Below are 23,986 nucleotides of genomic sequence, written 5' to 3' on the forward strand. Positions count from 1 at the left end.
GGAGTGCAGCGAAGGTTCACCAGACTGATTCCCGGGATGGCAGGACTGACCTATCAAGAAAGACTGGATCAACTGGGCTTGTATTCACTGGAGTTCAGAAGAATGAGAGGAGATCTCATAGAAATGTTTAAAATTCTGATGGGACTGGACATGTTAGATGCAGGAAGAATGATCCCAATGTTGGGGAACTCCAGAACCAGGGATCACAGTCTAAGGATAAGGGGTAAGACATTTAGGACCGAGATGAGGAGACACTTCTTCACCCAGAGAGTGGTGAACCTGTGGAATTCTCTACCACAGAAAGTTGTTGAGGCCAGTTCACTAAATATATTCAAATAGGAGTTAGATGTAGTTCTTACTACTAGGGGGATCAAGGGGTATGGAGAGAAAGCAGGAATGGGGTACTGAAGTTGCATGTTCAGCCATGAATTCATTGAATGGCGGTGCAGGCTCGAAGGGCCGAATGGCCTACTCCTGCACCTATTTTCTATGTTTCTATGTTTCTGTTTCCCTCACTCTCTCTCCCCTTCCTCCTGTCTCTCTTCCCTTAGCTCACACTCTCTCCCCTCACCCTGTCTATCTCCCCTTCCCTCGGTATCTCTCTCCTTCCGTCTCTCTCTCCCCTTCCCCTTCCTCTCTCCTTCTATCTCGCTCTCTCCCCTTCCCCCTCTCTCTCTCTCTCTCCCTTTCCACTGTCGCACACGCCTTCCCCTCTAACTTTTAATTTTCTCCCCCATTCTCTCCCTCTCCTCCCCTCGTCTCGCCCCCCTCCCACCTCCCTTTCTCTCCTTCCCTCGCTCTCGCTCTCCCCTTTCCCATCAGGCTCTCCTCCTCCCCCTCTGGCCCATTCCCCCCACTCTCCCCTTCTCCCTCTCGACCCACTCTCCCGCTATCCCCGCTCTCTCGAACTCCTTCCACTCTCTCTTTTCCCTTCACCTCTCTTTCCTGCTCCTTCCCTGTCTTGCGCAGAGCAGGTGGCTCCATAGCTCAGGGGTTAAAGCACTGGTCTTGTAAACCAGGGGTCGTGGGTTCAAATCTCATTGGGGCCTTCACAACATTAACTCAGTATTTAAATTTATGTCAATTAACAAGGGTTTTAATTACAAATATTAAACAGCTCCGAGACTGACCCGAGATCAAAAGGCTTTCCTGTTCTTGTCTCTCTCCCCTATCGTCCCCTGACCCGCCCTTTCCCCCTTTCCCTCTCTCCCTACTTTCCCCATCACTACACATTCTGCCTCTTTTTCTCGTTCCCGCTCTCTCGTTTTCCCTGCTACTTTTCTCACTCATTCCACTCTCTCCCCTTCCTCTCTCTCTCCCTCATTCCCCACTCTTTCCCCTTCCCCCTCTCTCACACATCTTCCTCTATTTACTGTTCCCTCTCTCTCCTCTACCCATTTTCTCCTCTATCTCTCTCTCCTTCCCCCCTCTCTTTCCTTCCCCCCCTCACTCTGCTTCCCCTATCTGTCCCCTGCACCCTGGTTCCCCTTCACCCTTCACCCTCTCCCTCCCCTTCCCCCTCTTTCCCCTTCCGCTGTCGCTCACTCCATCCTCTCTCCCGTTTAATTTTCTCCCCCACACTCTCCCTCCCCTCCCCTGTCTCCACTCTTCTCGCCCCCCTCCCTCCTCCCTTTATCTCCTTCCCTCGCTCTCTCTCTCCCTTTTCCCACCAGACTCCCCCTCCCCCTCTGGCCCATTCCCCCCTCTCTCCCCTTCTCCCTTTCTCCCTTTCTCTCCCTTCCCCCCCACCTCTCCCCCCTTCCCCTCCCTCTCTTTCCCCTTCCCCCCCTCTCTCACTCCTTCCACTCTCTCTTTTCCCTTCCCCTCTCTTTCCTGCTCCTTCCCCTATCTTTCCCAGAGCAGGTGGCTCCAGAGCTCAGGATTTCGAGCCCTCGTCTAGTAAACCAGGGCTCGTGGGTTCAAATCTCCCTTGGGCCTAATTTAGTATTTAAATACCTGTCTTTTATTCCTCCCACTTTTCCCTTTCCTTTCAGGTTCTCCCCCTCTCTCTGCCCTCCCCCTCTCTCTCACTTCTTTCCCCTTCCCCTCCTCTCGCTCACCACTTCCTCCCTCCTCTCACTCTCCTTTCCCTTTCCTTTCAGATCCTTCCCCTCTCTTTCCCTTCCCCATCTCTCACTCTCTTCCCTTCCCCTTCACTTCTCTCCTCTTTCTCACTCCTTCCACCTCTCTTCCCTGAACCTCTCTTTCCCCATCCCTCTCTCTTTCTCAGAATCTACCCTTCCTTCACTGCTCTCTTCCGTTCCTCTCCCCTTCCCTCTCTCTCTCACTCCTTCCATCTCTCTTTTCCCTTCCCCTCTCTTTCCTGCTCCTCCCTTGTCATTTTTAGAGCAGGTGGCTCCTTAGCGCAGGGGTTAAAGCAGTGGTTTGGTAAACCAGCGGTTGTAAGATCAAATATCACTGTGGCCTACACAAAGTTAATTCTGTATTTAAATTCGCCATCAGTTAACAAGGATATTAAACAGCTCCGAGGCCAACCCTGGAACAACAGGCTCCCCAGTGTAACAATCTCTCTCTCCCTTCCCCATCACAACCACTTCTACATCTTTTTACCCCTCTCTCCCTTTGCCACGATCTCGCTTTCCCTGTCTCTCATTCATTCCCCTCTCCCCACTTTCTCCTTCCCTCTCCCTCCCTTCCCTCTCTCTTGCTCTCCACTTCCCTCTCTACTTTCATTCACTCCACACTCCTTCCCCCTCTCTCCCCTTCCCTCTCTCACACCATCCAATATCTCCCTCCACACACTCTCTCGCCTTCCCCCCTCTTTCCTCTCCCCCCTCTGTCTCTCTCTTCCTCCCTGTCTCCCCTTTTCCCTCTCTCTCACTCCTTCCCCACTCTCTTCCCTTCTCCCTCTCTCTCACTCCTTCCCCATTCGCTCCCCTTCCCCTCTCTCTTTACTCTTCCCCTCTCTCTCTCACTCCTTCCACCCGCTCTTTTCCCTTCCCCTCTCTTTCCTTCTCCTTCCCCTGGCTGTCCTAGTGCAGGTGGCTCCATAGCTCAGGGGTTAGAGCACTGGTCTAGTAAATCTCACTTGAGCCTACTCAAAATTAGCTCAGTATTTAAATTCATCGTCAATTAACAAGGGCTTCAATTATAAATATTAAATATCTCCGAGACTGACCCTGGAACAAAAGGTTCTCCTTTTCCCTTCTCCAACTTTCCCCATCATGGCACGTTTTGTCTCTTTTCCCTTCCCCTGCCCTTTCCCCCTCCCTCTCACATCTTCCTCTCTCTCAAACATTCCCTCTCTCTCCTTTGTCCATTTCCTCCTCTCTCTCTCTCTCTCCTCCCCCTTTTCTCTCCCTTCCCCCTCTCTCTCCTTCGCTCACTCTCTCTCCTCTCCCTTTCCCCCTTCACCCTCCACCCTCTCCCCTTTCCCCCTCTCCCCTCTTCCCTCTCCACCCTCTCCCCTTTCCCCCTCTCCCCTCTTCCCTTCCCCCTCTCTCTCCCTTCCCCCCCCCTCTCTCTCCTCCCCATCTCACCCCTTCCCCCGTCTCTCTTCCCTTCGCTCACTCTCTCTCCTCTCCCTTTCCCCCCGTCACCCTCCACCCTCCACCCTCTCCCCTTCAGTCGATATCTCTCCCCTTTCCCCCTCTCCCCTCTTCCCTTCCCCTTCTCTCTCCCTTCCCCCCTCTCTCTCTCCGGCCCTATCTCACCCCTTCCCCGTCTCTCTTCCCTTTGCTCAATCTCTCTCCTCTCCCCTTCCCCCCTGCACCCTCCACCCTCTCCTCTTCCCTCGGTATCTCTCCCCTTTCCCCCTCACCCCTCTTCCCTTCCCCCTCTCTCTCCCCTTCCCCCTCTCTCTTCCCTTCCCCCTCTCTCTCTCCCCTTCCACTGTCACTCACTCCTTCCCCTCTCCCTTTTCATTTTCTCCCCCACTCTCTCCCTCCCCTCCCCTGTCTCCACACTTCTTGCCCCCTCCCACCTCCCACCTCCCTTTCTCTCCTCCCCTCGCTCTCGCTCTCCCCTTTCCCATCAGACTCTCCCCCTCCCCCTCTGGCCCATTCCCCCCTCTCTCACCTTCTCACTCTCTCATCTTCCCCCCTCTCTCTCCCCTTCCCCTCCCTCTCTTTTCCCTTCCCCTCTCTTTCCTGCTCCTTCCCCTGTCTTTCCCAAAGTAGGTGATTCCATAGCTCAGGGATTAGAGCACTGGTCTCGTACACCAGCGGTTGTGGGTTTAAATCTCACTGGGGCCTAATTTAGTATTTAAGTAGCTGTCTCTCAATCCTCCCACTCTTTTCCCTTTTCTTTCAGGTTCTCCCCCTCTCTGCCCTCCCCCTCTCTCTCTCTCACTCCTTCCCCCTCTCTCCCCTTAACATCTCTTTCCCCTTCCTCCCTTTCTCTCCCCTTCCTCTCCTCTCTCTCAATCTTTATTCCCTCCCTCCTCTCTCTCTCCTTTCCCTTTCCTTTCAGATTCTTCCCTTCTCCCTCTCTCTCCCCTTCCCCTATCTTTCCGTTCCCTATCTCTCTTCCCTTCCCCTCCCTCTCTTTCCCCTTTCCCTCTTTCCTACTCCATCCCTTCTCTCTCCCCCCTTCTACATTCTACATTCTACCCACCTCCGTATCTCCCCTTCCCCTCCCTGTCTCCCCTTCCCCCCCTCTCACTCCTTTCCCTCTCTTCCCTTCCCCTTCACTTCTCTCCCCTCCCCCTGTCTCACTCCCCTTCTGCTCCCTCCTCTTCTTCACTCTTTCTCATTCCTTCCCCCTTTCTTCCCTTAACCTCTCTTTCCCGGTCCCTCTCTCTCTCCCCTGCTCCCCTCTCTTTCTCCTAATCTACCCTTCCCTCTCTCTCTCACTCCTTCACCACTCTTTCCCGTTCCTCCACCTCTCTCTCCCCTTCCCCTCTCTCTCACTCCTTCCACCCTCACTCTCCCCTTCCCCTCTCTCTGCCTCACTGTCCCCCTTCCCCTCTCTTTCCTGCTCCTTCCCCCGTCTTCATTACAGCAGGTGGCTCCATACCTCCGGGGTTAGAGCACTGGTCTTGTAAACCAAGGGTCATGAATTCAAATCTCACTTGGGCCTACTCAAAGTTAGTTTAGTATTTAAATATGCATCTCTCTCCTCTGCCCTTTTGCTCTCCCTCCTCACTTTCCCTTTCCTTTCAGAGTCTCTTATTCTCTCTCCCTCCACACCCTCACACTCTCTCTCTCCCCATCATAAAAGGTTTATAAAACAGCAGCACTTGTGTGCTGAGAGATTTGCTTAGTATTGTCACTGGTGGCAATAATCGCCTGGGCTATCGCTATGGTCTTACTCAAGGTTGGGGTCTCTACAGTCAAAAGTTTGCGAAGTATAGTTTTGTGGCCAATGCCAAGTACAAAGAAGTCCTTGAGCATGTGCTCCAAATGTCCTTCAAAATTTGCAATGTCCTGCAAGGCCCCTTAGCTCGGTGACATAGCTTGCCACTTCCTGGCCTTCAGACCTCTTGTACGTGTAGAACCGGTACCTCGCCATCAGAACGCTTTCCTTCGGGTTCCCATGCTCCCGGACCAGTGTGCACAACTCATCGTACGATTTCTCTGTGGGTTTCACTGCAGCAAGCAGGTTTTTCATCAGGCCATACGTTGGTGCCCTGCAAACGATGAGGAGAATCGCCCTTCGTTTGGCAGCGTTCGTTTCTCCTTCCATCTCGTTGGCCACGAAGTATTAGTCGAGTCGCTCCACGAAGGTTTCCCAATCATCTCCCTCTGAAAATTTCTCCAGGATGCCCACTGTTCTCTGCATCGTTGGGTTCATCATCTGTATCTCATCGCCAGTTGTTGTGTATGAATAAAGAGTCTGACCAGATACTGCGGGCTCAAAGCAAAGTGTGACCTTACTCTTTTATTACAGGTCTCCAGCCTGTGAGGCTTCCTGAAGTACAGGTGCTCCCAAGGGATTGTGGGATCCCTTGGGACTCCAGGGGATGAGCCCTCTGGTGGTTACACAAAGTATTTACAGGTTTACATATATAATACCCATCATGACCCGTTCTACATCTTTTTACCCCTCTCTCCCTTTCCCACCATCTTGCTTTCCCCATCTCTCACTCATTCCCCTCTCTCACTCTCTCCCCTACCCACTTTCTCCACCCTCTCTTCCCTTCTCTCTCTCCCCTTCCCCTTTCTCTCCCCATCCCCTTGTCTCTTTTTCCTCTTCCTCTCTCTCTCTCCTTCCCCCTCTCTTCCCCCTTCCCTCTCTCTCTCACTCCTTCCACTCTCTCTTTTCCCTTCCCCTCTCTTTCCTACTCCTTTTCCTATCAGCTTCTGCAAATGTGGCTTAATAGCTCTAGGTTAGAGCACTAGACTTATAAACCATTGGTTGTGAGTTCAAATCTTACTGGGGCCTGCTCAAAATTAGCTCAGTATTTAAATTCACCATTAATTAACAAGGGCTTTAATTATAAATATTAAACAGCTCTAAGACTGACCATGCAACAACAGGCTCGTCTCTCTTGCACTCTCTCTCCCCTTCCAAAGCCCTCTCTGCCTTCCCCATCACGACCTATTCTACATCTTTTCACCCCGTCTTTCACTCATTCCCCTCTGCCCCCTTTCCACTCAATCGCCTCCCCCTCACTCCCATTCCCCTCTCTCTCCGCTTGCTCTCCCCTTCCCTCTCTACTTTCATTCACTCCCCACTCCTTCCCCTCTCTCTCCTTCCTCGTCTATCTTACTTCTCTCCCCAACCCCTCTGTCCGCTAACCACTCCCCTTCCCTCTCTCACTCCATCCACTCTCTCCCTCCCTCCACACACGCTCTCCCCTTCTCCCCTGTCATGTATTCAACCAGCATTGTAACCCATGTATAAACTGACCTAAGTTGTACACCGTGAGAACACTGACCACCAGGTGGGAGACACTCCTAACCTGGACCTTCAGGTATAAAAGGGGAAGCTCCACCCACCTTCATCACTTGAGTGCTAAGGAATAAAGGACAGGTCACAGACTGACCTTCTCTCAAGCATGGACCTCGTGTGCATTTATACTGTGTAGTAAGGACGTATCAATGGCGACAAGAAACTGGGATTTAAACCACGCAAGCATGGCCACTAGCAGAACAGACGACAGGTACTGTGTTAAGGAATGGTTGGGACAGAGATTCAACATTGTTAAAGCAGCACACAGTTCTCCAGGCAGACAAGGGCAGTCAGGCATGCCCCAACATGTAGTTGAACCCAGAGGGGGAGTTCGACAGAGACAATGGCAAGCTGAACAGCGATTCACACCATTGCAAGGGACAATGCGGCCAGTAATGGGCCCATCAAGACCTGTTAATGGTGCACTCAAGGACAATAACAGGGGCAGTCAGGGACGATCAACTGGCAAAGGACCTTTTGTTTCAAACCACAACTCATGCTGGAGGCTTGGAGGCACACATTCAGCCGGAGTTTGCAGAGATGAGCAAAATACCTGCAGAAATTGCAGAAATGGACACTGGGGGAAATCGCTGGAAGCTGAAGTTCAGTGAGTTCATGTGGAGCACGTATACAGTTCATACACCAGGACGCCACCGATAATGATGAAAGTGCTCCTCAATGGCATCCCAGTATCAATGGAGTTAGACACGGGTGCCAGCCAGTCCCTGATGGGTATCAAACAGTTCGAAAAGTTGTGGGCATCCAAGGCCAGGAGGCCAAAATTATCGCCAATTGACGCACAGCTATGGACTTATACAAAGCAGATCATTCCGCTAGGCAGCGCCACGGAAGTCGTGACCCACAAAAATTCGGAGAACAGGTTGCCACTCTGGATTGTCCCAGGGGACGGTCCCGCACTACTGGGGAGGAGTTGGCTTGCTGTCATGAACTGGAAATGGGGCGATGTCAATGCAATTTCCTCTGTGGAGCGAGTATCATGCTCACAGGTCCTGGACAAATTTGACTCATTATTTCAACCCGGCATTGGCACTTTCATGGGGGCCAAGGTAGTGATTCACATAAACCCGGACGCCAGACCTGTACAGCACAAGGCCAGAGCGGTCCCGTACGTGATGCGGGAAAAGATAGAAGGTGAATTGGACCACCTGTTGAGGGAAGGCATCATCTCACCAGTCGAATTCAGTGACTGGGCGAGCCCGATTGTGCCGGTGCTCAAGGCGGATGGGTCGGTCAGGATATGTGGCGATTACAAGGCCACCATCAATCGGATGTCGCTCCAAGACCAGTACCCGCTACCGAAAGCGGAGGACCTCTTTGCGACCCTATCCGGTGGCAAACGTTTTTCAAAATTGGACCTGACCTCAGCTTACATGACCCAGGAGCTGGTGAGTGAGTCGAAGAAGCTGACCACCATCACGACACACAAGGGGTTGTTTGAGTACAACAGATGTCCGTTCGGGATTTGCTCGGCCGCCACGATCTTCCAATGAAATATGGAAAGCCTCCTCAAGTCGATTCCAGGGACGGTGGTTTTTCAGGACGACATCCTCATTACGGGTTACGATACTGAAGAACACCTCCACAACCTGGAGGAGGTGCTACGCAGACTGGACCGGGTAGGTCTGTGAGTGAAAAAGGCGAAGTGCATCTTCCTAGCTCCAGAGGCAGAATTCCTGGGGGGGAGGGTAGCAGCAGACGGGTTCAGCCCTACTGCGTCCAAGACGGAAGCGATCCAGAGAGCACCCAGACCCCGTAACACGATGGAGCTGCATTCGTTCCTGGGGCTCCTGAACTATTTTGGTAACTTTCTTCCCAAATTGAGCACGCTGCTAGAGCTGCTACACGTGCTCCTACGCAAAGGTCGCGAATGGGTCTGGGGGGACAGCCAGGAAACGGCTTTTAATAGAGCACGCAATTTGTTATGTTCCAACAATCTGTTAACGCTATATGACCCATGTAAGAAACTTGTGTTAACGTGCGATGCGTCGTCCTATGGTGTCGCGTGTATGTTGCAGCATGTCAATGCCAAGGGTCAGTTACAGCCGGTAGCTTATCCCTCCAGGAGTCTGTCCCAGGCAGAAAGGGGCTACGGGATGGTAGAAAAGGAGGCGCTCGCATGTGTATATGCGGTAAAGAAAATGCACCAGTACCTGTTTGGCAGGAAATTTGAGCTGGAGACAGATCACAAACCCCGAACGTCCCTTTTGGCCGACAACAAGGCCATAAATGCAAACGCATCGGCCCGCATACAGAGTTGGGCACTCACGTTAGCTGCCTATGACTATACAATTCAGCACAGACCGGGCACCGAAAACTGGGCCGATGCACTCAGCAGGCTCCCACTAGCCACCACTGAGGGGGCTACTGAGCATGGTGCTGAGATGGTCATGGCCGTTGAAGCTTTCAGAAGCGAAGGCTCCCCCGTGACAGCCCGTCAGATTAAAGTCTGGACAAATAGAGACCCGCTATTGTCTTTAGTCAATAAATGTGTCCTGAATGGGGACTGGGCAGCCACGTACAGGGCATGCCCTGAGAAATTTAAACCATTTCACAGGCGCAAAGATGAGCTCTCGATTCAGGCCGATTGCCTACTGTGGGGAAACCGCGTAGTCATGCCCCAGATGGGCAGAGAGGTGTTCATCAGAGAACTCCACAATGGGCACCCGGGCATTGTCACGATGAAGGCAATTGCCAGGTCACATGTTTGGTGGCCAGGATTAGATGCAGATCTGGAACTTTGTGTTCGCAGGTGCAACACGTGTGCCCAGCTGGGCCATGCGCCCAGGGAAGCCCCCCTTAGCCCCTGGCCATGGCCCGCCAAGCCTTGGTCACGCATCCATGTGGACTATGCAGGTCCTTTCATGGGGAAAATGTTTTTGGTTGTAGTAGACGCCGACTCCAAATGGATCGAGTGTGACATTTTAAATTCAAGCACATCCTCTGCCACGGTAGAAAGTCTACGGGCAATGTTCGCCACCCACGGTCTACCGGACATCTTGGTCAGCGACAATGGCCCATGCTTCACAAGCACTGAATTCCAGGACTTCATGGCAGGCAATGGAATTAACCATGTTAGAATGGCACCGTTCAAGCCGGCCTCAAACGGCCAGGCAGAACGAGCAGTGCAGATAATCAAACAGGGGATGCTCAGATTCCAAGGGGGTTGCCTACAAACCCGCTTATCACGCCTCCTGTTAGCCTATAGATCCCGACCACACTCGCTCACAGGGGTTCCACCCGCAGAGCTACTAATGAAAAGGGCGCTCAAAACCGATTATCCCTTATACACCCCACCATGAAAGAAATTGTCGAGAGCAGGCGCCAGTCACAATATCACTACCATGACAGGTATGCGAGGGCGCGATGTATTGATGTAAATTATCCTCTTTTTGTCCTCAACTACGCTGCAGGGCCCAAATGGCTCGCAGGCACTGTGGTTGCCAAAGAGGGAAATAGGATTCTGGTAGTTAAACTTACCAATGGACAAATCTGCCGCAAACATGTGGATCAAACAAAAAGGAGATTCAGCAACCCCATAGAAGAAGCAGAGGAAGAACACGATATAGAGTTCACTCCACCACAGGTGACCGACCACCGGAACCAAAGGGAGGAGAGCCCAATCACTGTGGGCAGTCTGGACAGGCCTGAGGCACTGCAAACAGACACTCAGGCCAGCGCCCAACAACCGGAGCCCCAACTCAGGCGCTCTACAAGGGAGCGTAAACCACCAGAGAGACTCAACCTGTGATCCCAATAAGACTTTGGGGGGGGAGGTGATGTCATGTATTCAACCAGCATTGTAACCCATGTATAAACTGACCTAAGTTGTACACCGTGAGAACACTGACCACCAGGTGGGAGACACTCCTGACCTGGACCTTCAGGTATAAAAGAGGAAGCTCCACCCACCTTCATCACTTGAGTGCTAAGGAATAAAGGACAGGTCACAGACTGACCTTCTCTCAAGCATGGGCCTCGTGTGCATTTATACTGTGTAGTAAGGACGTATCACCCCCTCTTTCCTCTCCCCCTCTGTCTCTCCCCTTCCCCTCTCTCTTCGTCCCTGTCTCCCCCTCCCCTCTCTCTCACTCCTTCCCCACTCTCTCCCCTTCCCCTCTCTCTCTCCCCTTCCCCTTCTCTCTTCTCTTCCTCCCTCTCTACCCCTCCCCCTCTCTCTTTTCCCTTCTACACTTTTTCCTGCTCCATTTCCACAGCAGGTGGCGTCATAGCTCAGGGGTTACAGCACTGGTTTATTAAACCAGAGGTCGAGGGTTCAACATCCCAGTAGAGCCCTACTCAAAATTAGCTCAGTATTAAAGTTCACCGTCAATTAACAAAGGCTAAAGATATACAAAAGCTCTGAGACCGACCCTCAGAGAAAACTCTCTCCTGTTCTCATTTTGTCCCTCTCTCCCTGCTTTCCCCATCACTACACATTCTGCCTCTTTTTACTCATTCCCGCTCTCTCGCTTTCCCTGTTTCTCTTTATCATTCATTCCCCGCTCTCTCCCCTTCCCCACTCTCTCCCCTTCCCAATTCTCTGCCGTTCCCCTCCCTCTCTTTCCCTTTCGCCCTCTCTCTCTCACATCTTCCTCTCTCTCACCCATTCCCTCTCTTTCCTCGACCCATTTCCTCCTCTCTCTCTCCTTCCCTCTCTCTCCCCTTCCCCCGTCTCTCTCTCTTTCCCCCGTCGCTCTTGCACCTTCCCCCTTCTCCTTCTCCCCTTCCCTCATTATCTCTCTTCTTCCCCCATCTCTCTCCCCTCCCCCCTCTCTCTCCCCTGCTCCTTCCCCCCCTCTCACTCCTTCCACTCTCGCTCTCCCCTTCCCCTCTCTCTGCCTCCCTGTCTCACTTCCCCTCTCTTTCGTGCTGCTTCCCCTGTCGTTTTTATAGCAGGTGGCTCCATAGCTCAGGGGTTAGAGCACTGGTCTTGTTAAACCAGGGGTCTTCAATTCAAATCTCACTGGGGCCTACTCAAAATTAGCTTGATATTTAATTTCACCATCAATTAACAAGGGCTTTAATTATAAATATTTAACAGCTCCAAGACCGACCCTGGAACAAAAGGCTTTCCTGTTCTCGTCTTTCGCCCCTTTTAATGTCGCTCATTCCTTCCCCTGTCTCCACTCTCCTCGCTCCCTTTCTCTCCTTCCCTCGCTCTCGCTCTCCCCTTTCCCATCAGACTCTCCCCCTCCCCCTCTGGCCCATACTCCCCACCTCTCTCTCTCCTCTTCGCTCCTCCCTCTCCCCTTCCTGCTCTTAAACACTCGTTACCCCCTTTCTCACCTTCACCCACTCTCTTCGTGGGAAAATTCGTGGGAAACCCCCCCCCCCCACAGTGTTTGGACTCATTGGAAAGGAAATTTAACTTGGAACTATCTACCAGAAAGTTTGAAGTCTTAAAATACTCATGGAAGAAACTACAAACTTTAATCGAATTTTGGATTCTACACGACAAATTAAGTCTGTGGGCAGGTTTAGTAGAACTAAATAAAGAAGCCAGTTTGATTATTGAAACTGTTTGGGGCATTGAGACTAAAATAGATTGTGTGGAAAATGTATACTCGAAAACCCTTCTCCACAAGAGACATTAACATTGCAACAATTAATTCAGAGATGGCCAGCCATCAACCTGAACCTGGAAAGCCATTTTCAGCTGATGCCATAAAAAAAAGACCCACTCTAGCCTGTATGCAAAAACCAAGCACAAAGAACATTGTGATTACCAAGCTAATATTTCCATCAAGAAACAGATTTAGAAGATCAGCCCACCCGAGACATATTAGCTTTTATCGAGCCCGCCAAAATTAAACAAAGAATTTTGGTCTGATTTGGCACGAAGGTAAGGTACAGTATAACTGTTTTAACAAAGGGTATGCCATAATATGCCTTGGCCATCAAGAAGGGAGAGAAACCAACGCGACAGTTGTAAACTAACATCTCCAGCCTTGACGTCCTGAAATCAAAAAGGAAGGAAGGACATCACCTGCGCGGCAGCAACAGACCACAGCCAATGTGGTACCACTAAAAACCACCGCGATCGACCAACCTCGAAACAAAACTTCACAAGGAAGAAACCGAAGAATCGAAAGTTTCCACTCTACAATCTCGGCCTGACTACCAACAGGTGCAAACGTTACCTAAAAGGACTTTGAAACCTATTTCTAACGAAAAAAAATGCGTACTTACCCCACAAATCCAAAACGTGCCCTACCGCATCAGTGGACTCAGCCCAACTGAAGATTGAGCAGTAAGAAGTCTTCTCCGACGTTCGGGGTACGGCAAGCAGAACCTACAGAATCCAACGAACCACAAAACCGCCAACTACCACTAACTGACCAGAAAGGATTGGTAAGCATAGTCCCTGCCTGCCCTGGAGTCTAACCTAGCTAGGATTAGGAATCGGGGAGGTAGGAGGTATAATTTTCACTGTAACCCCTTTGAATGTGTGATGTATTGTTCTTTATTAGTGTAATTATAAGTGTGACATTGTATTTTCTTATCCTTAATAAAATCAAAGTTTTTTTGCACCAAACCAGTTGTCTCTTCCACTTTATCACACCCCAAATTAATCCATAATCTAAAACCCAAGAGAGTGGGGGCAATTTGAACTGCTTAGAAGGTCAGAGGTGAACCTGACCCCCGGGACCACCCCATACACCTCTCTCTCTCCCCCTCCCCTCTTTCTCTTTCCCCTTCCCGCCTCTCTCTCTCTTCCTCCCTCTCTCCAGGGATTGAGTTCAAATCTCACAGGGGCCAACTCAAAATTAGCTCAGTATTTAAATTCATCGTCAATTAACAATGGCTTTAATTATAAATATTAAGCAGCTCCGAGACCCACCCTGGAACAAATGCTCTCCTGTTCTCCTTACCCTTCCTTTCCCCTTCTCTATCTTTCCCTGCTGTGCACATCACTACACATTCTGTCTCTTTCTGCTTCCCCCGTTACTTTTCGCATTCATTCCCCTCTCCTCTTCCTCCTCTCTCTCTCTCCCCTTTCCTCTCTCTCTCTCCCCTTCCCCCTCTCTCTCTCTCCCCTTTCCTCTCTCTCTCCCCTTCCCCCTCTCTCTCTCCTCTTTCCTCTCTCTCTCTCCCCTTTCCTCTCTCTCTCCCCTTCCCCCTCTCTCTTTCCCCTTCCCTCCCTCTCTCTCTCTCCTTCCCCCTCTCTCTCTCCCCTTCGCACACTCTCTCTCTCCCCTTCCCTCTCTCTCTCTCCCCTTCCCCCGCTCTCTCTCCCCCCTTTCACTGTCGCTAACTCCTTCCCCTCTCCATTTTCATTTTCTCCCCAACTCTCTCCCTCCCCTCCCCTGTCTCCACTTTTTCGCTCCCCTCTCTCCTCCCTTTATCTCCTTCCCTTTCTCCCTTCTCTCCCACTCCTTCCCTTCTCTCTCCCACCTTTCCACACACTCTCTCTCTCTCTCCATCCCCTCCCTCTCTTTCCCCACCTCACTCTCTTCCTCGCTGTCTCCCCTTCCCTCTCTCTCACTCTCTCCCCTTCCCCTCTCTGCCATCCCCCTCTCTCTCTCACTCCTTCCCCCTCTCTCCTCTTAACCTCCCTCTCCTTTTCCCCTCTCTATTCCTCCGATCTCCCCTTCCTCCCCTCTCTCTCACTCCTTCCCCTCTCTCTCCCCACCCAATCTCTCCCCTCCCCCTCTCTCCCACTCCTTCCCCTCTCTCTACCCACCCTTCCACATTCTCTCTCTCTCCATCCCCTCCCTCTCTTTCCCCACCTCCCTCTCTTCCTCGCTGTCTCCCTTCCCCTCCCTCTCTCTCCCCAACCCCCTCTCTCTCACTCCTTCCACTCTCTCTTTTCCCTTCCCCTCTTTTTCCTGCTCCTTCCCCTGTCTATTGTAAAATAGGTGGCTCCATAGCTCAGGGGTTAGAGCGCTGATTTTGTAAACCAGGGGTTATGAGTTCAAATCTCCCTGGGGCCTACTCAAAATTAGCTCAATATTTAAATTCACCGTCAATTAACAAGGGCTTTAATTATAAATATTAAATAGCTCCGAGACCGACCCTCGAACAACAGGCCTCCCCTTTTCCACCTCTCATCTCTGTTACACTTTCTCTCCATCCAAATATCTCTCCGCCTTTCCCCATTCTACATCTTTTTAGCCCTCTCTCCCTTTCTCGCTTTCCCTGTCTCTCACTCATTCCCCTCTCCCCCCTTCCCGCTCCCTCCCCTTCCCCTCTCTTTTCCCCTTCCCCTCTCACTCCGGCCTTCCTGCTCGCACCTTCTCCCCTCTCTTTTCCTCTCTCCTCTCTGTCACTCCTTCCCCTCTTGCTCACCTTCCCCTCCCTCTCTCTCTCCCATTCCCCTCTTTCTTCCTCCCTGTCTCACCTTCCCTCTCTCACTCCATCCAATCTCTCTCGCCTTCCCTCTCTCTCCCCTTTGCCTCTCTCTCTCCCCTTCCCCTCTCTCTCACTCCTTCCCCTCTCTTTTCCCCTTCCCCTCTCTTTCCTGCTCCTTCCCCTGTCTGCACCAGAAAAAGTGGCTCCATAGCTCAGGGGTTAGAGCACTGGTCTAGTAAACCAGACGTCGTGAGTACAAATCTCACTGGGACTTAATTTATTATTTAAATACCCGTCTCTCATCCCTCCCCACTCTCGTCACCCTTTTTCCTCCCTCCTGTCTCTCTCTTTTCCCTTTCCTTTCAGGTTCTCCCCTTCTCTCTCCCCTTCCCCTCTCTGTCCTCCCCCTCTCTCTCTCACTCCTTCCCCTCTCTCCCCACCCTCCACACGCTCTCTCTCCATCCCCTCCCTTTCTTTCCCCACCTCCCTCTCTTCCTCTCTCTCTCCACTTCCACCAATCTCTCCCCTTTCCTCTCTCTCTCTCCTTCCACTCTCTCTTTTCCCTTCCCCTCTCTTTCCTGCTCCTTCCCCTGTCTTTCCCAGAGCAGGTGGCTCCATACCTCAGGGGTTAGAGCACTGGTCCAATAAACAGGGGCCTACTCAAAATTAACTCAGTATTTAAATTAACAAGGGCTTTAATTATAAATATTAAACAGCTCCGAGACTGATCCTAGATCAAAAGGTTTCCCTGTTCTTGTCCCTTTCCCTCTCTCCCCTGCTTTCCCATCACTACATATGCTGCCTCTTTTACTCGTTCCTGCTCTCTCATTTTCCTGGCTACTCTTCTCACTTATTCCCCACTCTCTCCCCTTCCCAATCTCTCCCGTTCCCCTTCCACTCTCTCCCCCAACCCACTCTCTCCCCTTCCTCTCTCTCTCCCCTTCCCCACTCTCTCCCCTTCCCCACTCTCCCCTTCCCGTCTCTCTCCCCTTCCCCACTCTCTCCCCTTCCCCACTCTCTCCCCTTCCCCTCTCTCTCCAGTTCCACACTCTCTCCCCTTCCACTCTCTCTCCCCTTCCCCTCTCTCTCCCCTTCCCCTCTCTCTCCCCTTCCCCACTCTCTCCCCTTCCCCACTCTCTCCCCTTCCATAGTCTCTCCCCTTCCCCTCTCTCTCCTCTTCCCCACTATCTCCCCTTCCCCACTCTCTCCCTTTCCCCACTCTCTCCCCTTCCCCTCTCTCCCCTTCCCCACTCTCTCCCCTTCCCCACTCTCTCCCCTTCCCCACTCTCTCCCCTTCCCCTCTCTCTCCAGTTCCCCACTCTCTCCCCTTCCACTCTCTCTCCCCTTCCCCTCTCTCTCCCCTTCCCCTCTCTCTCCCCTTCCCCACTCTCTCCCCTTCCCCACTCTCTCCCCTTCCATAGTCTCTCCCCTTCCCCTCTCTCTCCTCTTCCCCACTATCTCCCCTTCCCCACTCTCTCCCTTTCCCCACTCTCTCCCCTTCCCCTCTCTCCTTCCCCACTCTCTCCCCTTCCCCACTCTCTCCCCTTCCCCACTCTCTCCCCTTCCCCACTCTCTCCCCTTCCCCTCTCTCTCCAGTTCCACACTCTCTCCCCTTCCACTCTCTCTCCCCTTCCCCTCTCTCTCCCCTTCCCCTCTCTCTCCCCTTCCCCACTCTCTCCCCTTCCTCACTCTCTCCCCTTCCATAGTCTCTCCCCTTCCCCTCTCTCTCCTCTTCCCCACTATCTCCCCTTCCCCACTCTCTCCCTTTCCCCACTCTCTCCCCTTCCCCTCTCTCCCCTTCCCCACTCTCTCCCCTTCCCCACTCTCTCCCCACCCACTCTCTCCCCCTCCCCACTCTTTCTCCTTCCTCACTCTCTCTCGTTCCCCTCCCACTCTTTCCCCTTCCCCCTCGCTCACACATCTTCCTCTGTCTCACCTGTTCCGTCTCTCTCCTCTACCCATTTTCTTCTCTCTCTGTCTCCTTCCCCCCTCTCTCTCCCCTTCCCCCTCTCTCTCTCCTTCCCCTATCTCACCCCTTCCCCCTGTCTCTCTCCCCTGGAGTATTGTGTACAGTTTTGGTCTCCTAATCTGAAGAAGGACATTCTTGCTATTGAGGGAGTGCAGTGAAGGTTCACCAGTCTGATTCCCGGGATGGCAGGACTGGCCTATCAAGAAAGACTGGATCAACTGTGCTTGTAGTCACTGGAGTTCAGAAGAATGAGAGGAGATCTCATAGAAATGTTTAAAATTCTGATGGGACTGGACATGTTAGATGCAGGAAGAATGTTCCCAATGTTGGGGAAGTCTAGAACCAGGGGTCACAGTCGAAGGATAAATGCGTAAGCCATTTAGGACCGAGATGAGGAGAAACATCTTCACCCAGAGAGTGGTGAACCTGTGGAATTCTCTACCACAGAAGATTGTTGAGGCCAGTTCACTAAATATATTCAAAAAGGAGTTAGATGGAGTTCTTACTACTAGGGGGTTCAAGGGGTATGGCGAGAAAGCAGGAATGGGGTCCTGAAGTTGTATGTTCAGCCATGAACTCATTGAATGGTGGTGCAAGCTCGAAGGGCCGAATGGCCTACTCCTGCAACTAATTCCTATGTTTCTATGTTTCTATGTTTCCCTCACTCTCTCCTTCCTCCTGTCTCTCTTCCCTTCGCTCACACTCTCTCCCGTTCCCCTCCCTCTTTTTCCCCTTCCCCCTCTCTCTCACATCTTCCTCTCTCTCATCCGTTCCCTCTCTCTTCTCTACCCATTTCCTCCTCCCTCTCTCTCTCCTTCCCCTCCCTCTCTTTCCCCTTCCTCCTGTCTTTGTCCCCTTTCTCCGTCTCTCTCTCCTTCCCCCTCGCTCTCCTCATCCCCTTGCTCTTTCCCGTTCCCCCTCTCTCTCTCACATCTTCCTCTCTCATCCGTTCCCTCTCTCTTCTCTACCCATTTCCTCCTCCCTCTCTCTCTTCTTCCCCTCCCTTTCTTTCACCTTCCCCCTGTCTACCCTTCCCCCCTCTCTTTGCCCTTCCCCTGTCTCTCTTCCCTTCCCCCCTCTCACTCCCCTTCCCCATCTCTCAATCCCCTTCCCCCTTCTCCCTCTCTCCTTTCCTCGCTATCTCTCCCCTTCCCCCTCCCTCTCTCCGCTTCCCCCTCTCTCTCTCCTTCGCCTTCTCTCTCCCCTTCCCCTTCTCTCTCCCCTTTCCCCCCTCCCCTTCCCCTTCCCCCTCCATCTCTCTGCTTCCCTCTCTCTCTCCACTTCCCCTCTCTCTCCACTTCCCCTCTCCCTCCACTTCCCCCTCTCTCTCCCCTTACCCCCTCTCTCCGTCCACTGTTGGTCACTCGTTCCCCTCTCCCTTTTCATTTTCTCTGGCATTCTCTCTCTCTCCTCCCCTGTCTCCACTTTTTTCACTCCCTCCTTCCTCCCTTTTTCTCCTTCCCTCGCTCTCGCTCTCCCCATTCCCATCAGACTCTCTCCCTCCCCCTCCCCACGCTCTCCCCTCCCCCACTCTCTCCCCTTCCCCCTTCTCTCCCCTTCCCCCCACTCCCCTTCCCGCTCTTAAACACTCGTTATGCTCTCTCTCACTCCTACCCCTCTCTCCCTTCCCCCTCTCTCCCATTCACCGCTCTCTCACTCCTTCTCTGCTCTCTCACTCCTTCACCACTCTCTCCCCCTCCCTCCCTATATTTCCCCTTCCCGACTCTCTCTCTCCCCTTCCCCTCTCTCTCCCCTTCCCCTCTCTCTCACTCCTTCCACTCTCTCTTCGCCCTTCCCCTCTCTTTCCTACTCCTTCCCCTGTAATTCCCAGGGCAGGTGACTCCATAGCTCAGGGGTTAGAGCACTGATCTAGTAAACCAGGGGTTGTAGATTCAAATATCACTGGGGTCTACTCAAAATTAGTTCAGTATTTAAATTATAAATATTAAACAGCTGCGAGACCGAACCGAGATCAAAAAACTCTCCTGTTCTCCTTCTCCCTCTCTCCCTGCTTTCCCCATCACTACACATTCTGCCTATTTTTGCTCTCTCGCTTTCCCCGTTTCTCTTTATCACTCATTCCGCTCTCTCTCCCCTTCCCCCTCTCTCTCCCCTTCCCCTCTCGCTTTCCCATTCCCCCCCCCTCTCTCACATCTTCCACTCTCTCATCCGTTCCCTCTCTCTTCTTTACTCATTTCCTCCTCCCTCTCCCACTCCTTACCCTCGCTCTCGCTCCCCTTCCCCCACTCTCCCTCCCCTTCCCCCTCTCCCTCTCCTTCCCCTCCCTCTCTCTTCCCATACCCCTCTCTCTCTCCCCTTCCCCCTCTCTCTCTCCTTCCCCCTCTCTCTCCGTCCACTGTCACTCACTCCTTCCCCTCTCCCTTTTCATTTTCTTCCCCACTCTCTCCCTCCCCTCCCCTGTCTCCACTTTTTACGGCCACTCCCTTTCTCTCCTTCCCTCGCTCTCGCTCTCCCCATTCCCATCAGACTCTCCCCTTCCCCCTCTGGCCCATTCCCCACTCTCTCCCTTTCTCCCTTCCCACTCTCTACCCACTCTCACCCCCCTCTCCCATCTTCCCCACTCTCTCCCCTTCCCAACTCTATCTCCCCTCTTCCCTTCCCCCCTCTCTCCACCTCCCCTCCCCGCCTTTCTCTCTCCCCTTCCCCTCTCTCTTGCTCCCTATCTTCAGGGTCGTGAGTTCAAATCTCACTGGGTCTTACTCAAAATTAGCTCAGTATTTAAATTCACCGTCAATTAACAAGGGGTTTAATTATAAATATTAAACAGCTCCGAGACCGACATTGGAACTACAGGCTCCCCTCACATCCTTCCCCCTCTCCTCTTCTCATCTCTCTTACACTCTCTCTCCACTTCTAAATCTCTCTCTCCCTTCCCCATCACGACCTGTTTTACATCTTTTTACCCCTCTCTCACTTTCCCGCTATCTCGCTTTCCCCATCTCTCACTCAGTCCCCTCTGTCTCTTCCCCTTCCCTTGCCTCACCCTGTCTCCTTCCCCCTCTCTCTTCCCTTCCCCTCTCTTGCTCTCCCCTTCCCTCTCTACTTTCATTCTCTCCCCACTCCTTCCCCTCTCTCTCTCACCTTCCCTCTCGACTTTCTTTCTCTCCCCACTCATTCCCCTCTCTCTCCTTCCTCTAACTTACTTCTCTCCCCAACCCCTCTGTCCGCTAACCACTCCTCCCCCCTCTCTCCTCTTCCCTCTCTCACTCCATCCACTCTCTCCCTCCCTTCCACACACTCTCTCCCCTTCCCACCTCATTCCTCTCCCCCTCTGTCTCTCCCCTTCCCCTCTCTCTCTCGCCTTCCACTCTCTCTCCCCTTCCCCCGCTCTCTCTCCCCTTCCCACCTCTTTCCTCTCCCCCTCTGTCTCTCCCTTTCCCCTCTCTCTCTCGCCTTCCACTCTCTCTCCCCTTCCCCCTCTCTCTCCCCTTCCACTCTCTCTTTTCCCTTCCCCACTCTTTCCTGCTCCTTCCCCTGTCTTCTCCAAAGTAGGTGACTCTGTAGCTCAGTAAACCTGGGGTTGTGTCTTCAGCTTTCAGAGGGGCCTCCTCAAAATTTACTCAGTATTTAAATTCACTGTCAATTAACAAGGCCTTTGATTATAAATAATAAACATCTCCAAGGCCGACCCTAGAAGAAAAGGTTTCCCTATTCTTGCCTCTCTGCCTGCTTTCCCCATCACTACACATTCTGCCTCTTTTTACTCGTTCCTGCTCTCTCGCTTTCCTCGTCTCTGTTCGTCACTCATTCCCCTCTCTCTCCCCTTCCCCTCCCTGTCTCCCCTTCCCCCTCTCTCGCACTCCTTCCCCTCTCTTCCCTTCCACTTAATTTCTCTCCCCTCCCCCTGTCTCACTCCCCTTCTGCTCTCTCCTCTTCTTCACTTTTTCTCACTCCTTCCCCCTCTCTTCCCTTAACCTCTCTTTCCCCATCCCTCTCTCTCCCCTGCCCCTCTCTCTTTCTCCTAATCTACCCTTCCCTCTCTCTCTCACTCCTTCCACTCTCGCTCTCCCCTTCCCCTCTCTCTCACTCCTTCCACTCTCGCTCTCCCCTTCCTCTCTCTCTGCCTCCCTGTCTCACTTCCCCTCTCTTTCCTGTTCCTTCCCCTGTCTTCCTTACAGCAGGTGACTCCATAGATCAGGGGTTAAAGCACTGGTCTTGTAAACCAGGTGTCGTGATTTCAATTCTCACTGGGGCCTACTCAAAGTTAGTTCAGTATTTAAATATGCATCTCTCCCTCCTTACTGTTACTTTGCCCTTTCAGACTTCCCCCTTCTCCCTCTCTCCCCATCATAAAAGGTTTAAAAAACAACATCACTTTGTTCACAGTACTTGTAGCAGCACTTGTGTGCTGAGAGATTTGCTTAGTATTGTCGCTGGTGGCAATAATCTCCTGGGCTATCGCTGTGGCCTTACTCAAGGTTGGGGTCTCTACAGTCAAAAGTTTGCAAAGTAGAGTTTCGTGGCCAATGCCAAGTACAAAGAAGTCCTTGTGCATGTGCTCCAAATATCCTTCAAAATTTGCAATGTCCTGCAAGGCGCCTTAGCTCAGTGACATAACTTGCCACTTCCTGGCCTTCAGACCTCTTGCACGTGTAGAACCGGTACCTCGCCATCAGAACGCTTTCCTTCGGGTTCCGATGCTCCCGGACCAGTGTGCACAACTCATCGTATGGTTTTGCTGGAGCAAGCAGGTTTTTCATGAGGCCATACGTTGGTGCCCTGCAAACGGTGAGGAGAATCGGCCTTCGTTTGGCAGCGTTCGTTTCTCCTTCCATCTCGTTGGCCACGAAGTATTGGTTGAGTCGCTCCACGAAGGTTTCCCAATCATCTCCCTCCGAAAATTTCTCCAGGATGCCCACTGTTCTCTGCATCGTTGGGTTCATCATCTGTATCTCGTCGCCAGTTGTTGTATATGAATAAAGAGTCTGACCAGATACTGCGGGCTCAAAGCAAAGTGTGACCTTAGTCTTTTATTACAGGTCTCCAGAGTGCCTCTCCAGCCTGTGAGGCCTCCTTAAGTACAGGTGCTCCCAAGGGATTGTGGGATCCCTTGGGACTTCACGGGATGAGCACAAGGTATTTACAGATTTACATATATAACACCCATCATGACTCGCTCTACATCTTTTTACCCCTATCTCACTTTCCCACTATCTCACTTTTCCCGTCTCTCACTCATTCCCCTCTCTCCTTCCCTCATTCACTCCTTCCCCTCAATTTCTCCATCCCCTCCCTCTCTTTCACGACCTCCCTCTCTTCCTCGCTGTCTCCCCTCACCCCTCTCTCTCTCTCCCCCTCCCCTCTCTCTCTCTCCTCCCCCACTCTCTTTCCCCTTCCTCCCTCTCTCACTCCTTCTGCTCTCTCTTTTCCCTTCCCCTCTCTTTCCTGCTCCTTCCCGTTTTTCCCAGAGCAGGTGGCTCCATCGCTCAGGGGTTAGAGTAGTGGGTCGTGAGTTTCTCCCACTCGTTTCCCTCCCTCCTATCTCTCTCTTTGGACTTTCCTTTCAGGTTATCCTCCTCTCTCTCCCCTCCCCCTCTCTCTCTCACTCCTTCCCCCTCTCTCCCCTGAACCTCTCTTTTCCTGTCCTCCCTCTCTCTCCCCTGCCGCTCTCTCTTCCACCCAATCTCCCCATCCCCTTCCCCTTCCCCCTCTCTCTCAATCGTTCCCCTTTCTCTCCCCTTCCGCTCTCTCCCCTCCCCCTCTCTCCCACTCCTTCCACTCTCTCTCCCTCCCTTCCACACTCTCTCTCTCCATCCCCTTCCTCTCTTTCCCCACCGCCTTCTCTTCCTCGCTGTCTCCCCTTCCCTCTCTCTCACTCCTTCCACTCTTTATTTTCCCTTCCCCTCTGTTTCCCGCTCCTCCCTCTCTCTTTCCCAACTTTCTTCCATTCCCGTCTCTCCCCTTCCCCCCTCTCTCTCACTCCTTCCTCTCCCTCTCTTTCCCCTTCCATCGCTCTCTCACTCCTTCCACTCTCTCTTTCCCCTTCCCCTCTCTTTCCTGCTCCTTCCCTTGTTTTTCCCAGCGCAGGTGGCTCCATAGCTCAGAGGTTATGTCACTGGTCTAATAAACTAGGGGCTGTGAGGTCAAATCTCACGGGGGCCTACTCAAAATTAGTTCATTATTTAAATTAACAAGGGCTTTAATTATAAATATTAAACAGCTCTGAGAACGACCCTGGAACAACAGGCTCTTCTCGTCTCTCTTACATTCTCTCTCCGCTTCCAAATCTCTCTCTCCCTTCCCCATCATAACCCGTTCTACATCTTTTTTCCCCGTCACTCACTCATTCCCCTCTCCCCCCTTCCCCCTCCCTCGCCTCACCCTCTCTCCTTCCCCCTCTCTACTTTCATTCTTTCCTCACTCCTTCCCTCTCTCTCCCCTTCCCCTCTCTCTCTCCCCCTCCCCCTCTCTTTTCCTTTCTTCTCTCTCTCACTTCTTCCCCTCTCTCTCCCCTTTCCCTCCCTCTCTCTCTCATACCCCTCTCTCTTCCTCCCTGTCTCACCTTCCCTCTCTCTCCATCCACTCTCTCTCCCCTTCCCCCTCTCTCTCACTCCTTCCACTCGCTCTTTTCCCTTCCCCTCTCTTTCCTGCTTCTTCCCCTGTCTTACCAAGAGTAAGTGGCACCATAGCTCAGGGGTTAGAGCACTGGTCTTGTCAAACAACGGGTCGTGGGTTCAAAGCTCACTGGGACCTAAATGCCTGTCTCTCATTCCTCCCACTCTTTTCCCTTTTCGTTCAGGTTCTCCCCCTCTCTGCCTTCCCCCTTTCCCCCTTTCTCTCTCTCACTCCTTCGCCCTTTCTCCCCTTGACATCTATCTTCCCTTCCCC

At 52.4% G+C, this 23,986-nt stretch overlaps 2 non-coding genes across 2 annotated transcripts; both read left to right on the top strand.

The window, feature by feature from the left end:
• Window positions 1–976: 976 nt before the first annotated feature.
• Window positions 977–1,049, top strand: trnat-ugu (transfer RNA threonine (anticodon UGU)). The gene has a single exon. It is a non-coding gene; the product is annotated as a tRNA-Thr (tRNA).
• Window positions 1,050–15,369: 14,320 nt separating this feature from the next.
• On the top strand, window positions 15,370–15,442 carry trnat-agu (transfer RNA threonine (anticodon AGU)). Its single transcript has one exon. It is a non-coding gene; the product is annotated as a tRNA-Thr (tRNA).
• Window positions 15,443–23,986: the final 8,544 nt, after the last annotated feature.

The sequence above is a fragment of the Pristiophorus japonicus genome, unplaced genomic scaffold, assembly GCF_044704955.1.
Source record: "Pristiophorus japonicus isolate sPriJap1 unplaced genomic scaffold, sPriJap1.hap1 HAP1_SCAFFOLD_495, whole genome shotgun sequence".
Lineage (NCBI taxonomy): Eukaryota > Metazoa > Chordata > Chondrichthyes > Pristiophoridae > Pristiophorus > Pristiophorus japonicus.